The sequence below is a fragment of the Megalobrama amblycephala genome, linkage group LG2 (genome assembly GCF_018812025.1).
Source record: "Megalobrama amblycephala isolate DHTTF-2021 linkage group LG2, ASM1881202v1, whole genome shotgun sequence".
Lineage (NCBI taxonomy): Eukaryota > Metazoa > Chordata > Actinopteri > Cypriniformes > Xenocyprididae > Megalobrama > Megalobrama amblycephala.
The window spans coordinates 14,316,787-14,335,392 of record NC_063045.1 but is presented as its reverse complement, the minus strand read 5'-3'; positions in this window follow the sequence as shown (position 1 = coordinate 14,335,392).

Below are 18,606 nucleotides of genomic sequence, written 5' to 3'. Positions count from 1 at the left end.
AACGGTGACGATAAATAAATACAAAATACTGACAAACAGATCGACTTTGAACATCACAAAACAAGCTACTGTCACAACAAAACAACAGAAAAATAAAGCAAACATGAACAATCTACGAAAATTACAGGACAATTCAGCTGCATAATTTATTCATGCAGCAATGCATGATGAGAGCCATGGATGCGTTTTGATTGGTGGCTCCCATCATGCACTGCAACATGAAGCACTTTGATTGTCACCATTGTTGAGGGTCATATGCTGATTCTTGATGTCTGTGTGTGTTTATAATTTGAAACCTTTATAATTTGAAACCTTCAAATTATAAAAGCTCTGCTGGATCTCAACAGATTTACTGTAAAGAAACAATATAACATCTATATCACCAGCTAATACTGGATGTCAGCAATGATTCTGACCATTTCACAATGAGTAAACACAACCATTATGACTGTGATTCCCAAAACATTGTAAAACTAAATTAATCAACTTTAGCCCTATTGGGAAACACAGCCCAGATCATAGTATCGCTGGCCATAACAAATGTGCTTTGCAAACACAAAGTTGGGGCAGCCAGAGATAAATTAATGTTCATAAATAGAGTCAAGAGCCCAACTAAAGGAAATGCTTTTCACCATCATGGTGACTTCAAACTAAACTTTCATTAAAACATTAACATCTAAACATCTGTTCATTCTCAGTAAGAACTTTTGTTGATGTATGACAGAAATCAAACCAAACTGGTTAATAATAAGTGTAATAATGTTTAATGGCTGGAAGTCAGTTGTAGTTGTTGTGTCTCTCTCTTTTTCTCTTGTTGTTTCTTCAGTGATTCTGCTTATTATCATCAGGTGTCTCCACTAATTGTCAATCATCACTCAATCATCAATCAATTATCTCATTAACTTTAACACTGCGTCAGTGTTACTTTTTAACACCCAGTAAGATGGAGTCATATGTACACTTTGGGTGTTCATTTAACACTGGGGATTTTGCTGTGAGTGGAAAAGTCACTCATCTACATAACATAAAGATCACGTCCAACATATGTTATGATTTTCTGTTTATACCTTTCTAAATCAGCACAGAAAGGACTTTTCTCCATCTCTTCCATTCTAATTTTCACTGCTTGCCCTCCACCGGTGTTTCGCACGTCACCAGAACCACGTGATTGCAAACAACCTATTGATTCAGGTGCCTAGAAAGCTAGTAAAGTATTTAAAACAAAGTACTATTAAAGTACTATTGTAACTACATTGGTTCAACCTTTATGTTAGGAAGCGATGAGAATACCTTTTGTGCACCAAAAAAAAATAAAATAACGACTTTATTCAACAATACCTAGTGATGGGCTATTTCAAAACATTGCTTCATGAAGCTTCAAAGCTTTATGAATCTTTTGTTTCAAATCAGTGGTTCGGAGTGCGAATCAAACTGCCAAAGTCAAATGCTGTGTCTGAAATCGCCCCCTATACCCTCATTCATTCCCTATACCCTCATTCACTATTCCCTACATTATTTCACTAATATAGTCCACTTGAAGGAGTGAATGAAACGAGTGAGTGAATTCGGACACTAAGTACGCCGGAAGGGATGCCATTTTCGCATAGTTTGTGCTTGCTGTATAATATAATTTGAAACGTAGCAAACTGGCAGCTCCAGTAGAATATTTATGTTGAACTCTGCCATGGAAACTAGCATGTACAAACTTTAATTAAACGATTTAATGATCAATTTAAAAAGGAATTTATACTATGTTGGACCAGCGCGGTTTGGAAAACGAATGGATGATTGAGTCAGCTGCGGGCGCCATCTCCTGGCGAGACGCGGGAATTGTGGAACGACATGAGGGTGAGTAATTAATGACAGAATTTTCATTTTTGGGTGAACTAACCCTTTAAGGCTCGTTTACAGCAAGGAGTATAATGATAACGATAAAAAAGTTCTAAATTTAAAAGAAGAGCAGGGTCCACACCGCAACTGTTACGATAATGGCACAGAGGAACCTCTAGTGAACGATAAAAACATTGACAGCCAATCAGAATCCACCATGCATTAAGCATTTAAAGCGGCAGATGACAGGATGTTATCGTGCGTTAGGCTAATATATTGTGTTCAGCAGAAGAAAGAAATTCATACAGGTTTGGAACAACTTGAGGGTGAGTAAATGATGACAGAATTTTCATTTTTGGGTGAACTATCCCTTTAAATATTTATTTACTTATTTATTTATTTATTTAAAGTGGAAGTTATATAGGCCTGTCTTTATATAGTTCTAATCTATAATTCCATAATTTATTATAATTCTTAATGTGAAAGGGCCTTTATACTTTAGACTGCTTCGAAGATCTGCCACTTAGATGTGTTAGTGTGAAAACAGTTGGGCTATTTAGAGCTGGTGTCTTGTGAAATCATCAATGGTGTCATATTATACTTCCGACATTCAACTAAAGTAGCACTAACACACTATTTAGGTGCGCCAATGCCAAATGCTCACCCAGGACTTAAACTTGTCAAGTATTTTTTTAATGCAACAGCGCAATGCTATATTTAGCAAACAGGGATGTAAGATGCATCACTTTAAGTTGGACTGGTATGACCATTGGTATGCACAGCCACAGCAGAACGTTGTTTCGAAATGTGAAGTTTAAGTGAAGTCTTTTCTAAACCGAGCACTAAAACATGGTCATTGATGTGTACAGTTTGGATTTGTGAGCTTTAGACTTTGTACATGAAGCTATAATTCTTAAAGGGGATTTTTTTGCTTTAGACCTGTGATTCATTCAATTTTGTTCGACACCGCTCACTCTGTTTGTACTTCTGAGATATTTATGAGACTCGGAACTCGGAACTCCAACATGAAACATGAAACTCGGCTCTAATTCCTGGAGCAAGATTAGCCCAAGTATGAGTGAATTGTTATGTGTTAAAGCGGGTCTGCTGTGTGTGACTGAATGAAAAAGTGTGGTGAACTTTTCAACTACCCTTTGGCAAAAGGATGCAGTGATTATAAATTTTCCTCACAGTTTATGCATGCGTCATGAACCCACTCACATGCAAGCATGGAACACTCACACAGACACACGCTCCAAGATATCCAAATCCAATATAGCCAGTTATTTTGATTTTAGTTAGTTGTGGCCGAATAGGAATGGATTGCTTTTTCAAGAGGTATTACAATTCCCTGCACTGCAACCAGCAATTATATAACCAAACCAAAAAAACAAAGATCAGGCCATCAAACCTTTAATATGATTGAAATTATTCAGAAAAAGCAAGATAAATAGGCTACCAGTAAAAGATAAAGCTACAGCAAGATAAACCTATATAAACACCAGTGAGCTGAACATAATTTATTTGGAATATAAATCTTTTATAACATTATAAATGCCAGTTGTGATTTATTTAAAGTGTCTGTTCTGAATAAAAGTATCAGTTATATATATGCATATTGAGACACTGGATGCAGCCCTTTTTAACAGAAATCTGTTTTTAGCGCCATCACCTGATCAGATCTGATACCTACTTCACAGTGTGTGTGTTCATAAACACAGGTTCAAAAGAAAGTGTTGCTGTTTTTAGACACAGTCTGTCTCTCTCTTTCTCTCTCTGTAGTGTGACTGTTGATATTAAAAGGAACAGTGTTGAAGTCTTTGACCTCCGCAGACCTCTCAGTGTAGCGGAAATGACTTTTCTCTGTGTAATCCCTCGCTTTCTCCTCCTCTCCTTTCCTCCAAATCTGACTCAACCCATCCAACCTCTCAGATGTAGCAGAACTGAAGCAAACACACTTCAGTCAATTATTGGAAATTTTCACAAAATGCCAGTCTATTTTGTGCCAGTCCTGATTTTTCTGATATTAAAAAAACGTAGTCTCCTTTTTCATATCCTAGCAACTGTGTGGTAAACATATGTAGCTAATTCTAGTTAGTAATGTGTAAAGCTGTATATACAGAGTAAGTTGCTCTAAAGTCTTTTCACACCACCAGCTTTTGTTTGGTGCTACATTGTTTTTTCTCATGGAAAAAGTGAAATTGCTGAATGGAATCTGGCCTGCAGCGTCCAGCTCTGTTTGTGTGTGTGTGTTGGTTCATATTCCTCAGGGGAGCCTGTTAAACAGCGTCTGGTCCTTGGCCAAATACTGCCTGTTAGAAACCAACAAGTCAGCTCACACACTTCCCCTCTTGCTGTTTTATTTCTTTTTCATTCAACTTTTATTTGACTTTTTTAAATCTTCTCTTCTTTAATTCTCATTATTTCCTTTTATTCCTTTCCCATATTTTTTACTGTTCTTCTCCTTTATGTTTACTTTACTTACTTACCAGATAGAAGGGAAAAACAAACAGCCTGTGATACATTTTATCTAACATAAATTAGTTGTCATTTTTAATGTAATACATGTTATTTTATCATAATAAATATGTTTTTTTTTTTCATAAAGCAACAGAATGGTTGTTCATCGAATGTCAGATATATGTCCATGCTAAACTCAGTCAAACTAAAATCAGTTAGAGTTAAGTAAATTAATTCAATTTAAAAGTACACTATGGTAAGCCTATTATAATTGTTTATATTTTAGACCTGTCACGATAGTTTTCACAGGAAATTGCATACATATGTCACTCGCCCTTCTCGTCATATCTGTAAATAGCAAAAAGCTACTTTGATTTGTGAATGGTGTGGGAGTGCACAGGTTAGAGTGAGAAAAGTTGTCATGGTGCTCGCTAAATCTTCTTTATGTCTGTGGGTTGAAGCAACCCCATAATACATGATATTTAGCCCCTGGAATGTGAATTTTACCAGGGGAACCCCGGCAAAAAGCGGATTTTACCCCCTAGAATGCGATTTTTACTGGGGGACGCGATTTGGCTAGTTTTGAGTAGCAATTAGGTGGGTTTTGTTGTGAAAACCTGGCAACCCTGGTGACAGAGCTTGTAATAAAACAAGAATCAACATCAGCTTGGCTTTTTGATGAGAACTGTGGGATTTGAAATGTTGACGCAGAGATAAGTGTTTATTGCTGAACAGATAAGGTATTTTTTGAACAAATAAATTGCCATATGTGGCTCTCTAACAGAGTTCATTGTAAAGCATTGTCTTTTGTAAAGGGTCATTTCTTTATGGTTGTTGTAGTGCTGTACTACTATTATTTTCAATGAAGTATGTGTCTAATGCATATAGCTACAGTAACACCAGCTATTCAGGTTGATATCGTTCCATCTAAACTGTGTGTGTGTGTGTGTGTGTGTGTGTGTGTAATTGAATTACATTACTTAACTCTAACTAATTATTTATTTACAGGAACAAACTTGTACTGACATGACAAGGCTGTAGGATAGTAAATAAGAAAATCAGTGAACAAAACTTTAAAACAGTACAGCTGGATTAATTATTCATACCCCAGTGCATGCTGGGAAGAGGGTAAATGAGGCTAAACCACAAGATTAAAAAATCAGTGTATACCTTTTTGAACTAAAAAAAAAAATGAATTAATCCAATTCAAATCCAATTTGGTTTGACTTAGTTTATTTTGTTTTGAGTGAACAAAACAACTACTTACTTTTTTTTTTTTTTAATGTTAGGATCTTTAAAATATCTCAAAAGTCTCCATTCCTGTTCTCATATTAATTTTCACTCTATCTTTCTGTTTGTGAACCCGTCTCACTCCCTATGTTTGCCCGTCTATCTGGGTTCATTTTAATACATGTAGCTGTCTGACTGTAAACGTCTTTCCTCTGCTGTATTAATAGAAGAGCATGTGTAATGATAGAACCACCTGGCTAAAACACAGCAAACGGATCTAACACATTCACATACTCCTTCTCTCTCTCTCTCTCTCTCTCTCTCTCTCTCTCTCTCATTTTATCACACTTGCATGCTTCACACATACTCTCCGCCTTATCTTCACAAACATATGCACACACTTTCCCACACAGCTAGTTACATCTCTGGAGAGTTTCCCCCATTCCTGTTCTCAGATCTAACACCTGACCCAAAGAATATCTCATATCAGAAGCACAGTCTTAATCTGCACATAAACTTTCCTGACCTCACTTATAAATGATTATATATGCAATCGATGTGATTTGGAATTTGTAAAATGTGCCTGGAAAAAAATTATAAATATATAAGGATATTGCCCAATAATATAATGTTTTTTTAGCTTTGTAATTTTGTAACTATTTTGTAGTTTGCTATTGAAATGTATATATTATTTTATTAAGAACTCACTTTCTTACAGCACTGATTTCAGTTTCCCAGTAAAAAGGTTTGCAGCAGGTGTGTGTTTGTGTGTGTGTGTGTGTGTGTGTGTGTGTGTGTTTGTGTGTGTGTGTAGCAGCAGCAGGACTTTACTGAGGCGTCAGAGAACAGCTGTGTTTGTTCACACTCCTTCAGGGCATGTGAGATTGGCGCGGCTGATTATCAATACAGCATTTTGTATGTGTGTGAGATCCTGCTAAATGACTGTACGCACTGTCCATGAGCACACAGCTGATGATGATGACATTGCCAGCAGTACAGCCCCCTTCCACCCCAGCCTGCGACCTCAGGGTTACCTTCGTTCCCACAGCCCCAATGTACACGTCCTCATCGCTTGCCATGGGAACCCACAGGCTTTATGGAAATCTCTAGCCCCTCCTGCTGCCTGTCAGTAGTGAAGAGTGAAAAGACCTCTTGAGTAAATATTTTATCTTCAGGTCAAAAATCAGTTTAGTTCCCTTCAATTGTGCTGCTGGTTCTCCTTTGATCAAAATTCATGTGTTTATATGTTTATATATATATATATTATAATTAGGTCTGTGAATTTAATGTGTTAATTAGATTATATAATTAATTAATTATGGAAAAAATAACGTGTTAAAATTTTTAACGCACTTGCCCCGCCAGATATCAGATAATATCAGATTACGCACAGAAAGTCCTGAATAGCTAAAACACAACTCTGTACAGGTCTCAGCAGGAAAAACACATGATATATATGAAACAGGTTTTACAGGGGTTGGACAATGAAACTGAAACACTGGCCAATATGGTGTTGGAAGGTTCACGCTTATATAGCAGAGCAATAGCACAGCTGTACATAAAATATTGCAATCCACACAACATAATGGGAGACATATCAGAGTTTAAAAGAGGAGAGACTGTTTGTGTGCATCTCACTGGCTCATCTGTGACTAGGAGAGCAAGTCTTTGTGGTGTATCGAGAGCTATGGTATCCAGGATAATGTTGGCCACCATGCAGGATGAACCATATCCAACAGGAGTAATTCAATGCAAGAGGAAGCTGTCTGAAAGGGATGTCCAGGTACTAAACCATATTGTAACCAAAAAACATAAATCCCCATCAGCCACATTAAAGGGTCATTAAAGGGTATTATGTCCCATTTTAAAATAAGTTTTAGCTCAAAATACCCCACAGATCATTTATAATAGCATGTAAAAACATGCCATTTTTGAGTGTGTCCCTTTAAGTGCAAATGAGCTGTTGCTCCTGGCCCAGCAGGGGGTGGAGTTTCGAGGAACTCATGCTCTGGCAACAACAAAACAGGACAATCTCACTCACTGAAAATGCCAGGAAAGTCCACTGATCATCAAGCTTCAGTCTCTACACCAAAGACATCACCATTTTTGCCAAAATGGCTTGATACCTCAAAGAATTCATGATGTCCTTCAAACAGTCAAGATTTCTACTTCCTGCAACAGCAAAGAACCCCTAACAGGACTGGAGCACCTCCATGTTTGACCATGCAGATGGTGTTCTTCTGCTCATAAGCAGATTTTTTTTTTTTTTTTTTTATTTAATATGAAGTTAAATAAAAAATGGATTTTACAGTAATGATTACACAGGTTAAACACCTCAATTTAATTAAAAAAATTATTAAATAAAAAAATACATTTAAATACTTTTTGACATACTTGCTCAGTGAGTAATATATGCTCTTTTTATACTTGTGAGGCAGTTCTAAAGGTGCAGTGTGTAAATTTTAGCGGCATCTAGTGGTGAGATTGTGAATTGCAATATAGAGCAGCCAACACAGAACAAAAATGTCGTCGTCTGAGACAGCAGAGAGTAGCCAAGCAGGCAAACAGCAGTTTGTCCATTTAGGGCTACTGTAGAAACATGCCGGCGCAAAATGGCGATTTAACATGTAAGAGGATCCGTGGTGTATGTAGATATAAATAGCTCATTCTAAGGTAATAAAAACATAACGGTTCATCATGTAAGGTCTTTATACACCACTGAAAACATAGTTATGTATATTATATTGCATTTCTGTCAATAGATCCTCCCATATTTACGCATGCACCTTTAAATGACATGTTTTCAGAGAACATTAAACCTTCTAGGAAAATGTGATTTCTCCCTCTTCTGATTTTTCCAGAAATATTTAAAGAATAAATCAATTATGAAATCCACAAAACAGAAAAAATGAAAAATGTAATGTAAATAAATATAAAACCTTCTTCTGGCTAAAAGAAATTTTAATTAATGAATTGAAAATATATATGACACCAGTTAGCAACCTTCCCCAATAGACATTTATGAAAAATACCCATGCCTTGTGAACACAGTTCAACTTTTCAGTTAAAATGGAATTTTATGGGATTTCTATAAACATATCCCATTCCCAGCAGGTACGTGTGATAGTTTGGTTACAGTTCCTCGGACACGTACCATTTTGAGTTTTTGTCTCTGACGACTGGCCGGTTCCGCATCACCACTCCAGTGATGTAGTTCTGTCTGGGTGTGTCGGGTGACAATAGGAGGGTCATCAGGTTTTTTAGGTTTAAGTGAATTGTAGTGAAATGCGTTTGGTCACAGTGGGTGCTGCAGTGGCTGTTTTTTGTCTAGCTGTATTTTGATTATCATTGCCAGAATGACCACAAGCCTTCATATGATAGGAGCGTATCTGATTTACAACATCATTAAACCCAGTTTCAGGGGGCGTAGGAGGCTTGACAGAGAAATGGAAAATGTAAAAGATGGCAGAAAATGATAATGTCATTGTAAGCAGGAGAATGAGCTTTCTTTAAATCTGAGCCGGAGTGTGTCTGAGAAACTTACAAAAAGTAAAAGCACTTACAAAAAAAGCACTTACAAAAAACCAAAAACAAAAAAAAAACAGTTGTTTAAACCACTTTACTTTTTCATTTGTCATTTGTCTATTATTGAAAGACATGTTGATCTGCTTTATCAATGCAGAAATGTTTTCTAAAAAACACCTGCAATTACTGAAAAAGAACCAAATAAATAAAAGTCAAGGGTCAAGAGCCCAACTAAAACAAACACTGATCTCCGTGTTGGTGATCTCAGGTGAAAATTTGGAAATAAGACATCAAAATCTAAACCTCTGTTAATTCCCAATAAGAAATTCTATAGACGTCTGACAGAAATAAAGTCTGGTTAGTGATAAGTGAAGCTGGTAATGTTGTTTGTGAAGTTGTTGAATCAGATCTTGAGAGATTTAATGTCTTTTATCTTCAGTTCATCTAAGGCTGTGGCTGAAGAAAGTTGTAGTTTGTGTTCTTCTCTTTCTTTCAGTGTTTGTTCACAGCAGGTGTTTGAATGACTGAAAGAATGTTTCAGGAACATCATACTAACCTTTAAATAACATTCTACTAGGAAACGGGACAGTTTTATGTTCTTGGAATGTTACAAATCAAAGTTCCTAGAATGTTGAATTTTAAATCAAAATTAAGTTGAAAGAACATTTAAGGAACATCATACCTTATAAGAAAACGTTCCTCCAACATCAAGAAAACTGGTCGTTTTCATGTTCCCAGAACCAACACTGAATATTTACAGAACATTCCTATAACAAAATTCTGTTAGCTAGGTTCTAGGCTGCCTAGAAAATAAAAATGTGTTTGCCCCAACTTGTCATGTATGAAAACGGTTTCAGTTAAAACAATTGAAAGCTTCATGTAATCAGTGCTCTATGGCCCATTAATTTAATTAATTACAACTATTTATAGTTCATAAACAGCTAGGGATTCAGTAACCGGACTTGCAGTAATTGCAGTAACAGTCACCAGCAGGGTGCAGCATTTAAACACAAATGTCTTAAGATTAAACATGATGACGTTTTCTGTAAAAAAAATAAAATAAAATAAAAAGTAAACCCATCTAAAGTCGCCTCCTTGTAAAAGTAGGCCTACCGACATTGTTCAAACACAGTCAATTACATTACATTTCACACATACATGTCATAATAAGATGTTTTCACTAACTGGGTGCGCAGGACAAATTCCTTTTGTAAATCATTTGTAAACCACACTGAAAATAGTTATGCTGGTGTTTCATACATGAGGCCTATTTCATGTTGTTTTGTTAGGCTAATATTTATTGTGACCACTTGATGGAGCTATGTCTTTAGAAAAGGCATATTGTTGAAGCAGTCTAGTCTTCATACAGTGCTGGAGGAGCGAGTCCTAAAACCGGAAATATGTTTTTAAAGCTTTTTACTTCTGGCTATTGTGTTAGGCTTAAAAAGAACAATACAATTTGTGTTCATTTGTGAAGATTCCCTTGATAAACACAGTGTGTAAGAATCACAAACTTTTGTTGGCAACAGAGCTTACTTTCTGCAAAAATTCCAAAAGGCAATAGCAAAATTGCTTTGGCTTGAATTTTAGCAGCTGATACCTTGTATCCTAATTCGCATAATATACAGTATGCTAATGGGAATAGTGCATCATGAAATTTCATTTCCATGTAGGCCTATTCACTGAGTAGATAGTTTTATCTGAAACCACTTACAAATTAGCAATATCACAAGCAATTAGTCGAATCATATCAGTGGCTTTTGTGCACTTCCCATATGTGCTTGTTCTCTTTTTTAAGTGTTTAAAATCACAACAAATGCAAGACCAAGATCACTGTTTAAGAATATGAAGTTAAATAAAAATGAATTTTACAGTAATGATTACACAGGTTAAACACCTCAATTTAATTAAAAAATTATTAAATAAATAATAAAAAAAAAAACTTTTTACATGATCAGTGAGTACTAAATGCTCTTTTTAGACGGTGAGGTGATTTTAAATGACATTATGTTTTCATAGAACATTAAACCTTCTAGGAAAATGTGATTTCTCCCTCTTCTGATTTTTCCAAAAACATTTAAAGAATAAATCAATTATGAAATCCACAAAACAGAAAAAATGAGAAATGTAATGTAAATAAATATAAAACCTTCTTCTGGCTAACAGAAATTTAAAATAATGAATTGTATAAAATTACAAAATATATATGACACCAGTTAGCAACCTTCCCCAACAGACATTTATGAAAAATACCCATGCCTTGTGAACACAGTTCAACTTTTCAGTTAAAATGGAATTTTATGGAATTTATATAAACATATCCCATTCCCAGCAGGTACGTGTGATAGTTTGGTTACAGTTCCTCGGACACGTACCATTTTGAGTTTTTGTCTCTGACGACTGGCCGGTTCCGCATCACCACTCCAGTGATGTAGTTCTGTCTGGGTGTGTCGGGTGACAATAGGAGGGTCATCAGGTTTTTCAGGTTTAAGTGAATTGTAGTGAAATGCGTTTGGTCACAGTGGGTGCTGCAGTGGCTGCTTTTTGTCTAGCTGTATTTTGATTATCATTGCCAGAATGACCACAAGCCTTCATATGATAGGAGCGTATCTGATTTACAACATCATTAAACCCAGTTTCAGGGGGCGTAGGAGGCTTGACAGAGAAATGGAAAATGTAAAAGATGGCAGAAAATGATAATGTCATTGTAAGCAGGAGAATGAGCTTTCTTTAAATCTGAGCCGGAGTGTGTCTGAGAAACTTACAAAAAGTAAAAGCACTTACAAAAAAAGCACTTACAAAAAACCAAAAACAAAAAAAAAAACAGTTATTTAAACCACTTTACTTTTTCATTTGTCATTTGTCTATTATTGAAAGACATGTTGATCTGCTTTATCAATGCAGAAATGTTTTCTAAAAAACACCTGCAATTACTGAAAAAGAACCAAATAAATAAAAGTCAAGGGTCAAGAGCCCAACTAAAACAAACACTGATCTCCATGTTGGTGATCTCAGGTGAAAATTTGGAAATAAGACATCAAAATCTAAACCTCTGTTAATTCCCAATAAGAAATTCTATAGACGTCTGACAGAAATAAAGTCTGGTTAGTGATAAGTGAAGCTGGTAATGTTGTTTGTGAAGTTGTTGAATCAGATCTTGAGAGATTTAATGTCTTTTATCTTCAGTTCATCTAAGGCTGTGGCTGAAGAAAGTTGTAGTTTGTGTTCTTCTCTTTCTTTCAGTGTTTGTTCACAGCAGGTGTTTGAATGACTGAAAGAATGTTTCAGGAACATCATACTAACCTTTAATTAACATTCTACTAGGAAACGGGACAGTTTTATGTTCTTGGAATGTTACAAATCAAAGTTCCTAGAATGTTGAATTTTAAATCAAAATTCAGTTGAAAGAACATTTAAGGAACATCATACCTTATAAGAAAACGTTCCTCCAACATCAAGAAAACTGGTCGTTTTCATGTTCCCAGAACCAACACTGAATATTTACAGAACATTCCTATAACAAAATTCTGTTAGCTAGGTTCTAGGCTGCCTAGAAAATAAAAATGTGTTTGCCCCAACTTGTCATGTATGAAAACGGTTTCAGTTAAAACAATTGAAAGCTTCATGTAATCAGTGCTCTATGGCCCATTAATTTAATTAATTACAACTATTTATAGTTCGTAAACAGCTAGGGATTCAGTAACCGGACTTGCAGTAATTGCAGTAACAGTCACCAGCAGGGTGCAGCATTTAAACACAAATGTCTTAAGATTAAACATGATGACGTTTTCTGTAAAAAAAATAAAATAAATAAAAAGTAAACCCATCTAAAGTCGCCTCCTTGTAAAAGTAGGCCTACCGACATTGTTCAAACACAGTCAATTACATTACATTTCACACATACATGTCATAATAAGATGTTTTCACTAACTGGGTGCGCAGGACAAATTCCTTTTGTAAATCATTTGTAAACCACACTGAAAATAGTTATGCTGGTGTTTCATACATGAGGCCTATTTCATGTTGTTTTGTTAGGCTAATATTTATTGTGACCACTTGATGGAGCTATGTCTTTAGAAAAGGCATATTGTTGAAGCAGTCTAGTCTTCATACAGTGCTGGAGGAGCGAGTCCTAAAACCGGAAATATGTTTTTAAAGCTTTTTACTTCTGGCTATTGTGTTAGGCTTAAAAAGAACAATACAATTTGTGTTCATTTGTGAAGATTCCTTTGATAAACACAGTGTGTAAGAATCACAAACTTTTGTTGGCAACAGAGCTTACTTTCTGCAAAAATTCCAAAAGGCAATAGCAAAATTGCTTTGGCTTGAATTTTAGCAGCTGATACCTTGTATCCTAATTCGCATAATATACAGTATGCTAATGGAAATAGTGCATCATGAAATTTCATTTCCATGTAGGCCTATTCACTGAGTAGATAGTTTTATCTGAAACCACTTACAAATTAGCAATATCACAAGCAATTAGTCGAATCATATCAGTGGCTTTTGTGCACTTCCCATATGTGCTTGTTCTCTTTTTTAAGTGTTTAAAATCACAACAAATGCAAGACCAAGATCACTGTTTAAGAATATGAAGTTAAATAAAAATGAATTTTACAGTAATGATTACACAGGTTAAACACCTCAATTTAATTAAAAAATTATTAAATAAATAATAATAAAAAAAACTTTTTACATGATCAGTGAGTACTAAATGCTCTTTTAGACGGTGAGGTGATTTTAAATGACATTATGTTTTCATAGAACATTAAACCTTCTAGGAAAATGTGATTTCTCCCTCTTCTGATTTTTCCAAAAACATTTAAAGAATAAATCAATTATGAAATCCACAAAACAGAAAAAATGAGAAATGTAATGTAAATAAATATAAAACCTTCTTCTGGCTAACAGAAATTTAAAATAATGAATTGTATAAAATTACAAAATATATATGACACCAGTTAGCAACCTTCCCCAATAGACATTTATGAAAAATACCCATGCCTTGTGAACACAGTTCAACTTTTCAGTTAAAATGGAATTTTATGGAATTTCTATAAACATATCCCATTCCCAGCAGGTACGTGTGATAGTTTGGTTACAGTTCCTCGGACACGTACCATTTTGAGTTTTTGTCTCTGACGACTGGCCGGTTCCGCATCACCACTCCAGTGATGTAGTTCTGTCTGGGTGTGTCGGGTGACAATAGGAGGGTCATCAGGTTTTTTCAGGTTTAAGTGAATTGTAGTGAAATGCGTTTGGTCACAGTGGGTGCTGCAGTGGCTGCTTTTTGTCTAGCTGTATTTTGATTATCATTGCCAGAATGACCACAAGCCTTCATATGATAGGAGCGTATCTGATTTACAACATCATTAAACCCAGTTTCAGGGGGCGTAGGAGGCTTGACAGAGAAATGGAAAATGTAAAAGATGGCAGAAAATGATAATGTCATTGTAAGCAGGAGAATGAGCTTTTCTTTAAATCTGAGCCGGAGTGTGTCTGAGAAACTTACAAAAAGTAAAAGCACTTACAAAAAAAGCACTTACAAAAAACCAAAAACAAAAAAAAAAACAGTTATTTAAACCACTTTACTTTTTCATTTGTCATTTGTCTATTATTGAAAGACATGTTGATCTGCTTTATCAATGCAGAAATGTTTTCTAAAAAACACCTGCAATTACTGAAAAAGAACCAAATAAATAAAAGTCAAGGGTCAAGAGCCCAACTAAAACAAACACTGATCTCCATGTTGGTGATCTCAGGTGAAAATTTGGAAATAAGACATCAAAATCTAAACCTCTGTTAATTCCCAATAATAAATTCTATAGACGTCTGAAAGAAATAAAGTCTGGTTAGTGATAAGTGAAGCTGGTAATGTTGTTTGTGAAGTTGTTGAATCAGATCTTGAGAGATTTAATGTCTTTTATCTTCAGTTCATCTAAGGCTGTGGCTGAAGAAAGTTGTAGTTTGTGTTCTTCTCTTTCTTTCAGTGTTTGTTCACAGCAGGTGTTTGAATGACTGAAAGAATGTTTCAGGAACATCATACTAACCTTTAAATAACATTCTACTAGGAAACGGGACAGTTTTATGTTCTTGGAATGTTACAAATCAAAGTTCCTAGAATGTTGAATTTTAAATCAAAATTCAGTTGAAAGAACATTTAAGGAACATCATACCTTATAAGAAAACGTTCCTCCAACATCAAGAAAACTGGTCGTTTTCATGTTCCCAGAACCAACACTGAATATTTACAGAACATTCCTATAACAAAATTCTGTTAGCTAGGTTCTAGGCTGCCTAGAAAATAAAAATGTGTTTGCCCCAACTTGTCATGTATGAAAACGGTTTCAGTTAAAACAATTGAAAGCTTCATGTAATCAGTGCTCTATGGCCCATTAATTTAATTAATTACAACTATTTATAGTTCGTAAACAGCTAGGGATTCAGTAACCGGACTTGCAGTAATTGCAGTAACAGTCACCAGCAGGGTGCAGCATTTAAACACAAATGTCTTAAGATTAAACATGATGACGTTTTCTGTAAAAAAAATAAAATAAAATAAAAAGTAAACCCATCTAAAGTCGCCTCCTTGTAAAAGTAGGCCTACCGACATTGTTCAAACACAGTCAATTACATTACATTTCACACATACATGTCATAATAAGATGTTTTCACTAACTGGGTGCGCAGGACAAATTCCTTTTGTAAATCATTTGTAAACCACACTGAAAATAGTTATGCTGGTGTTTCATACATGAGGCCTATTTCATGTTGTTTTGTTAGGCTAATATTTATTGTGACCACTTGATGGAGCTATGTCTTTAGAAAAGGCATATTGTTGAAGCAGTCTAGTCTTCATACAGTGCTGGAGGAGCGAGTCCTAAAACCGGAAATATGTTTTTAAAGCTTTTTACTTCTGGCTATTGTGTTAGGCTTAAAAAGAACAATACAATTTGTGTTCATTTGTGAAGATTCCTTTGATAAACACAGTGTGTAAGAATCACAAACTTTTGTTGGCAACAGAGCTTACTTTCTGCAAAAATTCCAAAAGGCAATAGCAAAATTGCTTTGGCTTGAATTTTAGCAGCTGATACCTTGTATCCTAATTCGCATAATATACAGTATGCTAATGGAAATAGTGCATCATGAAATTTCATTTCCATGTAGGCCTATTCACTGAGTAGATAGTTTTATCTGAAACCACTTACAAATTAGCAATATCACAAGCAATTAGTCGAATCATATCAGTGGCTTTTGTGCACTTCCCATATGTGCTTGTTCTCTTTTTTAAGTGTTTAAAATCACAACAAATGCAAGACCAAGATCACTGTTTAAGAATATGAAGTTAAATAAAAATGAATTTTACAGTAATGATTACACAGGTTAAACACCTCAATTTAATTAAAAAATTATTAAATAAATAATAAAAAAAAAACTTTTTACATGATCAGTGAGTACTAAATGCTCTTTTTAGACGGTGAGGTGATTTTAAATGACATTATGTTTTCATAGAACATTAAACCTTCTAGGAAAATGTGATTTCTCCCTCTTCTGATTTTTCCAAAAACATTTAAAGAATAAATCAATTATGAAATCCACAAAACAGAAAAAATGAGAAATGTAATGTAAATAAATATAAAACCTTCTTCTGGCTAACAGAAATTTAAAATAATGAATTGTATAAAATTACAAAATATATATGACACCAGTTAGCAACCTTCCCCAACAGACATTTATGAAAAATACCCATGCCTTGTGAACACAGTTCAACTTTTCAGTTAAAATGGAATTTTATGGAATTTCTATAAACATATCCCATTCCCAGCAGGTACGTGTGATAGTTTGGTTACAGTTCCTCGGACACGTACCATTTTGAGTTTTTGTCTCTGACGACTGGCCGGTTCCGCATCACCACTCCAGTGATGTAGTTCTGTCTGGGTGTGTCGGGTGACAATAGGAGGGTCATCAGGTTTTTCAGGTTTAAGTGAATTGTAGTGAAATGCGTTTGGTCACAGTGGGTGCTGCAGTGGCTGCTTTTTGTCTAGCTGTATTTTGATTATCATTGCCAGAATGACCACAAGCCTTCATATGATAGGAGCGTATCTGATTTACAACATCATTAAACCCAGTTTCAGGGGGCGTAGGAGGCTTGACAGAGAAATGGAAAATGTAAAAGATGGCAGAAAATGATAATGTCATTGTAAGCAGGAGAATGAGCTTTCTTTAAATCTGAGCCGGAGTGTGTCTGAGAAACTTACAAAAAGTAAAAGCACTTACAAAAAAAGCACTTACAAAAAACCAAAAACAAAAAAAAAACAGTTATTTAAACCACTTTACTTTTTCATTTGTCATTTGTCTATTATTGAAAGACATGTTGATCTGCTTTATCAATGCAGAAATGTTTTCTAAAAAACACCTGCAATTACTGAAAAAGAACCAAATAAATAAAAGTCAAGGGTCAAGAGCCCAACTAAAACAAACACTGATCTCCATGTTGGTGATCTCAGGTGAAAATTTGGAAATAAGACATCAAAATCTAAACCTCTGTTAATTCCCAATAATAAATTCTATAGACGTCTGACAGAAATAAAGTCTGGTTAGTGATAAGTGAAGCTGGTAATGTTGTTTGTGAAGTTGTTGAATCAGATCTTGAGAGATTTAATGTCTTTTATCTTCAGTTCATCTAAGGCTGTGGCTGAAGAAAGTTGTAGTTTGTGTTCTTCTCTTTCTTTCAGTGTTTGTTCACAGCAGGTGTTTGAATGACTGAAAGAATGTTTCAGGAACATCATACTAACCTTTAAATAACATTCTACTAGGAAACGGGACAGTTTTATGTTCTTGGAATGTTACAAATCAAAGTTCCTAGAATGTTGAATTTTAAATCAAAATTAAGTTGAAAGAACATTTAAGGAACATCATACCTTATAAGAAAACGTTCCTCCAACATCAAGAAAACTGGTCGTTTTCATGTTCCCAGAACCAACACTGAATATTTACAGAACATTCCTATAACAAAATTCTGTTAGCTAGGTTCTAGGCTGCCTAGAAAATAAAAATGTGTTTGCCCCAACTTGTCATGTATGAAAACGGTTTCAGTTAAAACAATTGAAAGCTTCATGTAATCAGTGCTCTATGGCCCATTAATTTAATTAATTACAACTATTTATAGTTCGTAAACAGCTAGGGATTCAGTAACCGGACTTGCAGTAATTGCAGTAACAGTCACCAGCAGGGTGCAGCATTTAAACACAAATGTCTTAAGATTAAACATGATGACGTTTTCTGTAAAAAAAATAAAATAAAATAAAAAGTAAACCCATCTAAAGTCGCCTCCTTGTAAAAGTAGGCCTACCGACATTGTTCAAACACAGTCAATTACATTACATTTCACACATACATGTCATAATAAGATGTTTTCACTAACTGGGTGCGCAGGACAAATTCCTTTTGTAAATCATTTGTAAACCACACTGAAAATAGTTATGCTGGTGTTTCATACATGAGGCCTATTTCATGTTGTTTTGTTAGGCTAATATTTATTGTGACCACTTGATGGAGCTA